General features: G+C 46.6%; 1 protein-coding gene across 4 annotated transcripts in view; it reads right to left on the reverse strand.

Annotated features, from left to right (window-relative positions):
• Positions 1-12154, reverse strand: part of Tiam1 (TIAM Rac1 associated GEF 1) — a 348754-nt gene that overhangs the window by 199132 nt on the left and 137468 nt on the right. Inside the window, exon 3 of one of the 4 annotated variants that reach the window (XM_063270597.1) lies at positions 8230-8448. The exons of the other annotated variants lie outside the window; for them this stretch is intronic. The gene's annotated coding sequence lies outside the window, so the exon portion shown is untranslated. The remainder of the gene's footprint in view (positions 1-8229; positions 8449-12154) is intronic. 4 annotated transcript variants of the gene reach the window in all.

A 12154-nucleotide genomic window follows, 5' to 3' on the forward strand; every position in this document is an offset into this window, starting at 1 on the left:
TGCTGTCACCAGTGGGGTGAAACTGTCACCTCCTATAGGATAAAAGTTAAATAGCCTGCCCACCTTGTGTGCTTGCTCACCTGGGGTCAGTCACCACTCACCTTTCTGAAAGCTGAGTTATTTTTTGGTAGGGACACCGGGAATACTCTTTCCCAATGCTGTCTATAACAAATGGCTCACGACTGTCCTAGGCTACAGCTCATGACGATCCACAGCCCTCTTCTCACCCACGGGCACCTGTGCTCACTGAACATACCTCCACACCACACAGACACACACACACACACACACACACACACACACACACGCACGCACGCACACACACACGCACACGCACGCACAGAGAGATGTACATAATTAAAAATAAGTCCTGATGAAACTGAACATACACATAAAATGATAAATAAAAGGAAGGAAAGAAAATAGCAGCTGAATTTGTATTTGTATTCTGGCCTTAAAATTCCCTCCCTCATTTTGCTCAGCCGTCTCTCAGTCGGAACATTTTGGCATAAAAACCACACTCGTTAAATCTGACAAACCACTTCATTCACACCTGAATCCAGACAGTTATCTATGGCTTTTCAAAAAAGGATCAGAGGCAAACAAAAGACACACAGTCACAGCCCCACTTAACATTCACGATCAGTAAACCATTCACGTCAAGTGTATCTTTAAATGTCCTTAGCAGTCACCTGGACATCCCCAGTCTCTTAACCTACACACCGATGAAGTTTATATGTTCTCTTTCTTCCCCAATCTCCAGTAGTTTCTTCTCATTTCTTCCATTCACAGATGACCTTTTATCCAATTCTTGGAAAAACACAGAGTGACTTCCACAAACCTGAAAGCCTACATAGCCCCTGGCAAGGCTTCGTCCGCATCTTCCCACCCCAACTTCCTGTGCACATAGATAACAATCGTATCTCGCCAGACCCTCCAACTGAGACTCAACCCATCCCACCCAGACTCAAGTCCAGCCATCGTTCTCAATGTGCTTAAATTATAAAGACACAAATCAGCGGGGTTCTTGCTTTCTCATCCAAAAAGTCTTGGGGTTGCTTGTGTTAGTCAGAGTTCTCTAGAGTCAGAGAACGTATGGAATGTCTCTCTATATTAAGGGAAATTATTGTGATGACTTCCAGTCTGTGGCCCCACTAACCAACAATGCGTGGCTGTGAATGGAAATCCAAGAATCTAGTAGTTGCCCAGTCCCACGAGGCTGGGTGTTTCAGCTGCTCTTCTGTCTAAGCTGGAATCCTGAAGTAGGTTCCAACAGACGTGCTGACAAGGAAGTGTAAGCAGATAAAGAAGAAGTAGCCCTTCCTCCTTCCCCTGTCCTTACGTAGGCCTCCAACAGAAGGTGTGGCCCAGATTAAAGCTGTGCACCACCATGCCTGGATTTGGAACTTGCTCGGTCCCAGGCTGACTTGAACTCAGAGATCTGCTTGCCTCTGTCTCCTGGGATTAAAGGTGTGTATTACCTTGCCTGGGTCTAAGCTTTTCATGGCCACTCAAGATCTCCATGCCAAGATCCAGGTCAGAAACTTGTGTCTTCCAGCCTCAAGATCTAGATCACAGACGTGCCCTCCATTTCTAGATTGTAGTTCATTCCAGATGCAGTCAAGTTCGCCAGCAGGAAGAGACATCACACTCATCAGCTGGGCCCTATTCTCTTCCCTTTCTCTTGACCCTAAGGCAGCTAGGCTTCCATCTACTGCCATGTTCCCCTCTGACCTACAAACTGGCAAACCCAAAGCTTCTTTCTCCATCTTCATCTTGCTTGACCTGACCTTACCCCCTCACAATGCTATGACTTCTGCCCTTGCCACAGCACCATGACCCTTCCATCCCATTAATTGCTTTTGCTGACTCCTTCTCTTCCCCGAGTTGGACAGTTCCAGGGCCTCAAGAAGACAAAGATTCTCTTTTCAGTCTCCGCTCAGTGTTTCCTTTCAGTATGGGATACGCAATGACCCAGAACCTACTTCAGGGAAGGACTTGCTCTCTCCGGGAAGGACTATCTCATGGTGACTGAATCAGGAGGGGTAGAGGCATCCAAAGAACGACTAGGACAGGCGCTCTTAGCTCACTGACAGGTGGCCCTTTAGAATAGTTGATGCCTCTGCCCAAGCGAGCTTCCTCCCCCAACCCATTCTAAAAGGCGGATTCGCCTAAGAACTATCTCCCTCCTGAATGTCATCATCTTACAATCCCCAGAGATCCCAGCCAGCCTCATGACTATGAACACCACTACTTTCTTACATCTCTCCACGGGTGTGGGGACACTGCCTCTCCCTGCATGATACCGTGTTCCCATACCCGAGTGTGAGCTAATCCTTCCTTCCAGGCAACCTTCCCAGCTCAGCAAGGGTAATTCAACCCTCCCAGTGGTTCAGGCCGAACTGCACCGAGGAGCAGTTTGCACATCTCTCTCGCAACCCACATCAAATTAGTCAGAAAATTCTATTGCACCCTCTGCTCTGAAAAATCTCTTTTCTCTGTACTTTGCTGTCAGCAGAACCTGGCCATGACATTCTCTACAGAATTATAAGAAAGCTTCTTCGCGGGTATCTCCTTTTCTTTCCTGCTCTCTGTGGCCCATTCTACTGGAAGCCAGAGGGGTCTCTAAAACCATGGGTCAGATCCACAGCTCCTCTGCTCAAGGGCGGGAGCCTGGGCAGGGTCTGTACAGCTGTACACCATCACTGCCTTTGTGTCCTGTCCCTCCCGCTCCTGTGCTTGCCAAAGAAGCCACACCTGACCCCTGGGTGCTCCTAAACTTTCTGCACACTCTCTGGAGCATGCCTACCTGGTTTCATCTTCATTCAAGAAGCACCCAAATTTCCTCCCCTTCACCTCAGAATAACCATCCACCCAAATCAGCTCTACTCTGCCATGTTGTCAGGAGCACCCACCACCTCTTTACAGCCTAGGTCATCCTGTTTTATTAATATAAAATGAAGACACAACTGCCAGTGGGTACTAATCACTAGCTAACAGTTTCCATTATTTAACAGCAATCCACGGAGACGAGAATCTTCTTCATGCTTATAATGACCAAGAATCTAGATTGGTGCCCGGCATGTCATGGAGGCTAAAGATAAACAGACTTGTTGAGAAAACAAAGTGTGTCTCATTTTCACAATATTGATAAAACAGAATAGGTCACAGAAATGGGGGAGGGGTGAAAGAGAGAGAGAGAGGCTAAGGACAGGGTGGCAGCACAGTCCTGTAACCCCAGGGAGGCTGCAGTAGGAGGATCAGAAGTTCAGGTTCATCTTTAGGCGTCTAGCGTGAGGCTGACTTAGCCGACATGGAACTATGACACAAACAGGTTTACCACAGAACGGGGAAAGGAGAAACGGGCGGGGGAAACAGGCTGGATATCGCCCCAAACTCGCCAACCCCCAGACTCAAAAAGTCCTACGACCTCATAGAGCACAACCACAAATGCTCCAAGTGTCACAGCAGATCTGGAAAGGACAGAGACAGAGGGGGAAAGTCACGTGATGGCCCCCAAAAAGGTGAGGTTAGCTAAACGCCAACTTCTCAGCAGGAGCGAGAAGCAGCAGGAGATGATGAGTCAAATCTGAATGAACCTGCTTGCCAGGAAAACGCCACCTCAGCAGACGGGAGGGCGAGGAGACAGGCTGAGGTATGACATCAATTACAGCTACAGGTCTAAAATTAAGGAAAAAGATAAAATGGTATCTGTAAACATCGGAGAAAATAAAAAGGAGTTAAAATGCATGACTGCCTTGTATTTTCTGGTAAGAGATGAAGGGCAGAGAGAGACACACACAGAGGCAGGCAGGAAGAGACTCACACAGACAGACACATTTTTTTGTAATCTAATTTAACTTTAACAATGATAAATATTGAGGCAGGAAGAGTTTTTTTATATATATAAATAGGAAACATATAAGGGACTTACATGAGGGGAAAAGCAACATAATTTAAAAGAACGTAATTATAAAGATTGACTTCTACCACAGGACCAGAGCGATGGTTCAGTAGGAAGAGGGATCCTGACGCCAGGCCAGACAGCCTCGGCTCCATCCCTGGGACCCATGTGGTAAGAGGAGAGAACCAACCCCCACACATCTGCCATGCTGCATGTCTGCCCAAGCACACACACACACACACACACACAAATTACCTAATCAATTCATTACAATAAGCAAAATTATGCAAAGTCAATGTTCCAAAAGATCAACTCTCAAATCAAAATATGGCAGGTGGTCTGAACAAGGAGTTAACCAAAGACAATAGTCAAATAAATTACAGATAGGAGGTGACGTTATTAAAAAAACACGAATTAAAACCAGGAGTCCACTTATTAGGAGAATACAAAGTGACAAATACTACCGAGGCCTCCCTAAGGATGTAAGTCCAAGCCGTTCTCTTCCACTGACACAGAGGGCAGCTGGGTCAATCTCTGCTGAGGAAGAGGAATCAGCCATTCCAGTAATGAGGATGTAACCACGAAATGCATGCACCAAGGGCACGTCCTTAAAGGCTTGCAGTGGCAATGCATACTAGCCCGCAGGGCCATCTGCAGCACAATAGTCACAACATTATGGTCCAAATGCAACTGACGCAAACAAACAAACAAACGAACAAACGAATCTTATCCCCATGACCTTTCACAGCATTTGAGAAAATAAAGCCAGAAAGCAAACTCAATAAACTAGGAGTCCACTCGTATATAGTTACGTAACAAACTTAGCACGTTGGTTCTGGCCTTAGCATTACTTAGCTAATCTTAGCATCTGAGGAAAGCAGACAGATCAGAATTTGAAGCCAGCCTAGGCTACGTCTAGAGAGTCTTTATAAACAGATGAGCAAAGCCAAATGCCTTTGTCTGTTGCACAAAGTATAAAGACAGAAAATACAATTTCAGGAACTTCAGGCCCATCTGTTCTCTTGAGGTAGGCGGAAATAAAAGGTAACTGTGGGAATAAGGTCTGTCTGAGTGGGGGACTGCAGAAGTGATAGTCACCTCCCCCTGCAAGACACTCATCCATACGCAGGGCACAGTCACCGCGATACATGGTGCATTTCACACCTGAAGAAGAGTTAATAAAACCTGAAGAAAAATAAGCTATCTTGGAGAAAATCAATTCCCACTACTGGTCCTCCTGCCCAAGTAAGTAAGTCTTCATTTCATCCGGAGCCATAAAACCCTGTCTGAATATTGCTGCCCCATTCAAATAGCTCAGTGACAGGCAACTCACTTTGCTAAGGAAGACTTTACCTAACATGCTCTCCCCACCATTGTTAGGAGAGCGGATCGCAAGATCAAATTCAAGTGGAGAGATACTGTCAGGGGATGGATGGACGGATGGACGGACAGACAGATGAACAGAAGAAGAGATGGATGATAAATTGATGCATGACTACATATGTGTATGCTAATTTGTTACACACACACACATGTATGCATGTGCATAGGTATGTACATATCCCAAAGTATGCATGGGCGTGGTTATACCTTGGCTATGACTTATTTAACAATGAGAGTATGACATAAGAGCAGGCTCAAAGAACCCACCATTCTCCCCCAGTAATCTCTCTGGAGTCACTGAAAGTGGGTGAGCTACGAACATGGTAGTACCATACAGGAAGTGCAAAGGATCAGATTGTCCTACCCTACGTACGCTTCACCTAAAGAAAAAGACCATAGGGTTGGGGATTTAGCTCAGTGGTAGAGCGCTTGCCTAGCAAGTGCAAGGCCCTGGGTTCGGTCCTCAGCTCCGAAAAAAAGAAAAGGGGAAAAAAAAAAAAAAGAACTACAAAAAAAAAAAAAAAAAAAAAAAAAAAGAACTACAAGAAAAAGACCATCCACCTAAGGCTCGGCTTTCTCACAGAGAAACATGGATTCATGACCACCAAATAGGGCAATAACTGTTTTGTTTTAAGAAATGCCAGCCTGCTGTCTCCTGGGACAGCACAAAGTCTCCAACACGAACCAGCTCTCGTTAGGAATGAGCCTGCGGAACAGGACAGCGAGACCTCTGGTGGGTGAGTTGCAAGGGTTAGGAGTAGGAACCAGGTCTGGCCATGCTGGCTTGTGATTGCTTTTCTCTGTATAGTACTTCCGTGGCTTCCTCTTCCATTATCTCCAACCACATGCACAAACAGGGATCAATACTCCAGTCCAGGGACCAAGTGTCCGAGGAGGGTGGCCAACGGTCTGTATAAGATAATCACAGAACTACCTTGAATTTTGTTCTTTAAAAATAAATTGTTTTGTTGCAAGTTATTTATGTTGGGAGAGCCAAGTTGCTTATGTAGTGGTCAGAGGTTACAGGAATCAGCTCTCTGCAGGGATCAAATCCAGGTTGTGGGGCCTGTGCAGCAGGTGCCTTTATCTGCCCAGCCATCTTGCTAACCCAGGTCCTGGATTTTAAACATCAGTGTGTCCAGCTTCGAACTGCTGATGGCTATCACTTTGCTAGGTTCATGCTGGTCTGAGTCAAAACAACTGAAACCTGGAAAACAGGGGTGGAAGAAAGATCCTCCCTGCATCCAGTGCTCTCCCAACTCCAGCCTTGCCTGATCTTCACCCGGGAAAACAAGTGCTGTATTATTACCTAGCCTTCAAACCACTGGGGTTTCTGGTCTGGCAACCCCCAGGTCTCACTCGCGATGTTTGGTTTCTCTGTGGGTGTCTCAAGAGGGTTTTACTGTTCGGTTGTTCTGCAGAGAGAAGCAATGGAGGCTGGCCCTGTCTGTGAGGAGCTTCACCTCCATTCCGCATTTTGTGTGGAAAATGTTGCCAGTCCCTAAGCTTTCTCGGATTAAGTCCTTTAAAACAGCCTTCAGTGTCTCACACTTGCCTATATACCCTCATGTGTTTCTCTGAATCTTTCTTTTTCCTTTCCCAAACACTGAGTAGTCAAAGGATAGATATGATAGACTTTTCTCCCTTCCACCAGTATTTAGATCACTTCAGACTTGCTGACTGAAAACGGAGCGGTAGCGGCAGCCACCTTGCCAGCCTTCAGATTACAATCTCAGAGTTCTTCCAGAGAAAGCTTTCTGGTTTGGAAGAAAACAGTTGCTTGGGGCAACCGGAGGAAGTGCCCTTGAAACCACAGGCAGAGGAACCACGGGCAGAAAAGCCTCTTCCTGTAGCTCTGCTGAGAGGCTCTGCTTAAGGAGAGATGAGTGGTGTTCGGTTCCAAGAAAGAGCCACTGTGAGCCAGGGGCCCGTGACAGCTCTGCCACTCAGCTGCTTGGGCCTTATCGTTGACTTTTATATTTACACATCACTCCGTTATCTCTGCCGAAAAGCACGGGGTTTCAGCATGACACGGGACTGGCCAAATGCAGGCACTAGCCCACTGATTTCTAAAGCCCATGGTAAGCTTCGCAGTAACCCAAGGCTTAGAGAAGGATGAGAGGCCCTAGCCCTGCATTGTCTGCTTTCCTAAACTGTGGCAAACCTGTTAACCAAAGGGCCATTTAAAAGTAACGTCGCTGGTGGAGTGTCCTCTCACAGCTCAACAAACAGGGCTCCTCTTCTCCAAGTGCAGCTGAGAGTACATGAGTAGCCCTGAAAGGCCTTGGTGAATATCCACCCCTGCCTCTGTAGGGAGCTTGATGCAGCCTCTGTAGGGAGCAGTGATGCTACAGCCCATGCTACAGGCAGCAGAAGGGGTGCTGGGGAGGAGAGGAAGCTGAGTTTTTGGGTATGGTGGGAACTCATGCAGGTACATCATAGGTGGATTATGGACGGACAGATGGACAGACAGTACAGCTAGAACTAAGTGGGTGTGTACTGACACTCACTCTGTACTGGTCAGAACAGAGATTGGAGAACCCAAACGGGCAGACTTTTCTTACCAAGTATTTTAGACTCTGGGGGACGTGTCACCAACCACAGGGTATAGGCCACTGAGCAAGCATGCCTTTGTCCCAGTATCACTTTGGACATGAACACGGAAACTCAAATCATATGGTAGTCATGTGACACAGATTATCACAGTCCCATGCTGCTTAAGAAGAGTGTATTCTGAGAGCTGCACTGGTCCACGATTTCCTCACAGCAGAGACCTTTGAGACATCCCTCTCGACTACGGCAGCCACAGCAGTGCCAGGTGCCCAGCCCTCACAAGGAGGCACTGGCGGTGTGCGCTGTCACCGGCCCATGTGGTAAACAGTACCGCTCTTCTGTTTTTCTCTTTTCTTCCAACTACTTAAAAATGTAAAAGGCATTCTTACTTCAAGGACCTTACACTCAGCGGAATCCAGAAGAATCCAGCCCTCAGACCAAGACTGTGAACCCCAGACCTACAGCACTGCAGAGAGTCCAGGAGAGAAAGATCTTCTCTCAGCTCCTGAGAGTAGCGTTCGTCCACTCAGGGCTGTGTGCACGGTGTTGCTGCTTCCTTACAGCCTCTGGGCCAGGGCTAGGTGGAGGTTTCTGTTGCACACCGCGACCTGCAATGAGTCTCTGGTAAGCAGGGCCCATGCCTCACAGGTTTCTATAGCTCTAGTACTTGTCTTATTTTCTAGAACATCAGTTCTCGGTATAGGTTTCCTGATCTACAGAGCAATCCAGAAGTAAACAACCAAGCCACCAGGCTTCCCATTGTCTACCAGCATAGCCATGAATATCATTCCCTCAAAACCAGTGGCCCAGGCCACAGACTACAAACCATACATTACCCTTAAGTTGGATTTGCCCATTAGCCAAAGCGATTTAGTTTACCCAGTTTACAAGGGGGCAAGGGATGGGGGCTGTATTTTCTTTCCACGGGGAGGAAGCTCAGTGACAGCATTTTGGATTCATACCTCATAACCTTCCTGTACTGTACATTTCCCAGGAAATAAAGCTGTTTAGGGGTTCTATTTTCCCCTCTACATAATTCATTGGAAATCCTGAATAGAAGTGCATCAGGAATCAAACTCATAAGCAAAGGAAACAGAAAGAACCACAGTAGAATCCGTGTGGAAATGACGTGCGATTAGTCAAACACGGGCAGCTTTTAGAACAGGACTCTAGGAACAGCTGTAATCTAGGGCCGGAAGGCAGAAAGGCAGCAAGAGGAAGAGGAAAGGAGAAGCTATTCATACTGTAGCTCGGTTAGGTTTACCCTCGTCCCCACCCGCCCACCACAGCCCTCATATCAGCAGCTCTCAGCAGCATTCTTCTACCGAGAGACCAAACGCAGTTTACCCTACAGTGGTCCATCACCGTCCATCTGAACGCACCTAGACCTCTCAATGCATCTTCTCGGACCTGACTTTAAGCTGTACCGAGACTTGGGATCCTGGTGGGAAGAGAATGGACTGACTCAATGATCCAGGCGGAAAGGCTAAAGTAACAACACATCCTGCAATCCGCTGGCTATTTGGTTTTATTTTCGGTCTTCTTCTTTGCAGCCTCCCCCAACAAAAGAAAAAAAATCGCCATCGCAACTACCTGGAACACCTCAGTATTCACCAAGCTTAGCTTACCTACCAAGTAAGTCTGGCAAGAACATTTTCTGACTAAAGGCCACAGGTAAGAGGAGCCAGATGATCTCCCGGGCCTGTTGAGGTGATGGTCACAAAGTGTGTTTACTGAAGAAGCCAGCACACTTGGACGTCTTCACTGAGCACTTCGTAACCACAAACAGACCATCTTCAAAGCACATGCCGTTGTCCCAGTGATGCTCCCCATGTCCTCACAGGGCATGGAATAGGACTTTAGCTTCCAATGACCTCTTAGGGGACTGGGGAGATGGTTCACATGGTAAAGTGCTTACCATACAAGCATGAAACTCTGTTAAAGGGATTGAATCCTGAACCCCAGCACCCATGAAAAAAACAAAAACAACAGAGGCACTGGTATTCACCAATAGCCCCACACTGAGGACAGGAGAATCCCAATCCCAGGGCGTATTGGCCAGGTTTAGTGAGACTCTCTCAGACACCAAGGCAGAGAGTAACTGGAGAAGATGCCAAACATCAGTGTGCTGCCTACACACACACACACACACACTCACACACATGCACATACACACATACATACACACACGTGCACACACACATACACACACTCACACACTCGTGCACACACACATACACACATGCACACACATGCACACACACACACTCACGTGCACACACACATACACACACTCACACACACTCGTGCACACACATACACATACACACACTCACACACACTCGTGCACACACACATGCACACACACATACACATACATACACACTCGTGCACACACACGTGCGCGCACACACACACACACACACCATTTTGTTAAGAATCACATTGTTGGAACCATGTCACCCACTGCTCATCTTCTTGCTAAATAAACCACAAATAAAGACTGAAAGCAATGCAGACGTGGAGGTACACGCCTAGAATTCCAACTAGGAGGACCAGACTGAGCTGCACGAGACTCTCAAAACAACCCAAACAGAATCTGATGCTTGGTTCATGAGCAAGTTAATCCTCAGATATCCAGTCTATGCATTGCCATGGGTGGCTCTAGGCATTAAAGGGGACCTGAGCCACACTTCCCAGCTAATTTTGAAAGCATCGCTAGGAAAATGCAAGCTCCATTTTATTGAAATGATTGGAGCCCCTCTAAATTGAGTTCACAATGGAAGTCCGCTCATTTTCTTAGCTGCGTGAAAGACTTTAAGGAAGAACGTTTATTAGATATTAATGCTTCCCAATTACGTTTCCTCAACTCCTCCATCCTTAAAGGTGGCTTTAGGATGTCAAAAGAATTGATGTTAAGCTTTCCAAAGAACCTTTGGCAAACCCTGGAGTGAATCCTTTCTGCGATTTGCTACTGTTTGTAGTTCAACAATTTCTCATTTTCTTCATTTGAGCTGGCAAAGCCACACACATTTAACATTTTTAATTAGAGTGCCACAGTGTGACTTGATTTCAAATCCAAAATATTCCGATCCAAAATTAATCTTCGGGCTTCACAACCGCTGCCAAGAATCAGAAAAGCTAAAATTAGCAAAAAAAAAAAAATCACTACACTAAGCAGAGAAGAGCTTCGCAAAGGCCTCTTAGCTGCCGATAGGCTCAGGTCAGATCCCGAAAACTAGGTATGGGCTGGTCAAGACCCAACCTGTGGCAATTTGGTCGCCGCTCAGCACGCTTTCACTTCGAGATGAAAGGGTCTTTCGGACACACAGTCAACACCACTGCACTACCAGGGAGGAGAACTGAGCGAGACGTGAGTGTGTAAAATGACCACTACATTCAGTGTTAGCGGGAAAAAGGCACCTAGATTCCTCTCTGCCATATAACTGAAGATATTAAATTTCAAACAGTAACAGGGATGCAGTCAGCAGAATTGAGACTGAGGGGAGCCCTACAAAGCAAACAGCTTGGGCCTTTCAATAGGAATGAAGTATTAAAAGTATTCCTTACAATTCTGGGAGCTGCAGAGAGGAACAAAAAGGGCTAGCTAGCATCTGGCCACATCATCCCCCTGGTGGAGGTAAAGAGTATGAAGGTTGGGGAGGAGCCTAATTCACCCCTCCTATTCAAAGCCACGCCCAAGACAGCATCATTAGCATATTCATGAGACAGTGCTCACTGGCCAACCCCCAACCCCTACTGCTGCATGGTGATTAAGGTGATATCATAAGAACTCCAGAAACAAGATCTATTCCCAGCAGCCGGGAACCCATGCACTGCGGCCACGTGTGTCTTCATCTACTCCAAATCTGATGTCGGAATCCTAACTTTTAGGGAACTTTGGTGACTTATAGAGATCTAAGAGGGAGGCCCTTATCCTTCAGCAAAGGAGGAGGGCACGGCAAAAAGCTATCTGAAGCAGGCCCCCAAAGACGGCCTTCACCTTGAACAAGCACAAATATAGATTGTTTCTAAACCAGTGGTTTACACTGTTCTTTTATAGCAGCCCAACAGACAGGAAAGAATTCATCTTATCAAAGTTGTGATTAAAAAGTGTTTAAAAATTATGGGACAAGGGCTGACAAGATAACTCTGCTTATAAGGGCTTCTGCCACTAATCCCCAGGCCCTGAGCTCAATCTCAATCCGATAGGAAGAGAGAAACAATTCCACACACCCACCGCAGTATGCACATGCCCACGCATACACACAAAACAAGGTAACTAAAGATTTAACTGTAAGACAAGAAAGTAAA

Source organism: Rattus norvegicus, chromosome 11 (assembly GCF_036323735.1).
Source record: "Rattus norvegicus strain BN/NHsdMcwi chromosome 11, GRCr8, whole genome shotgun sequence".
Classification (NCBI taxonomy): domain Eukaryota; kingdom Metazoa; phylum Chordata; class Mammalia; order Rodentia; family Muridae; genus Rattus; species Rattus norvegicus.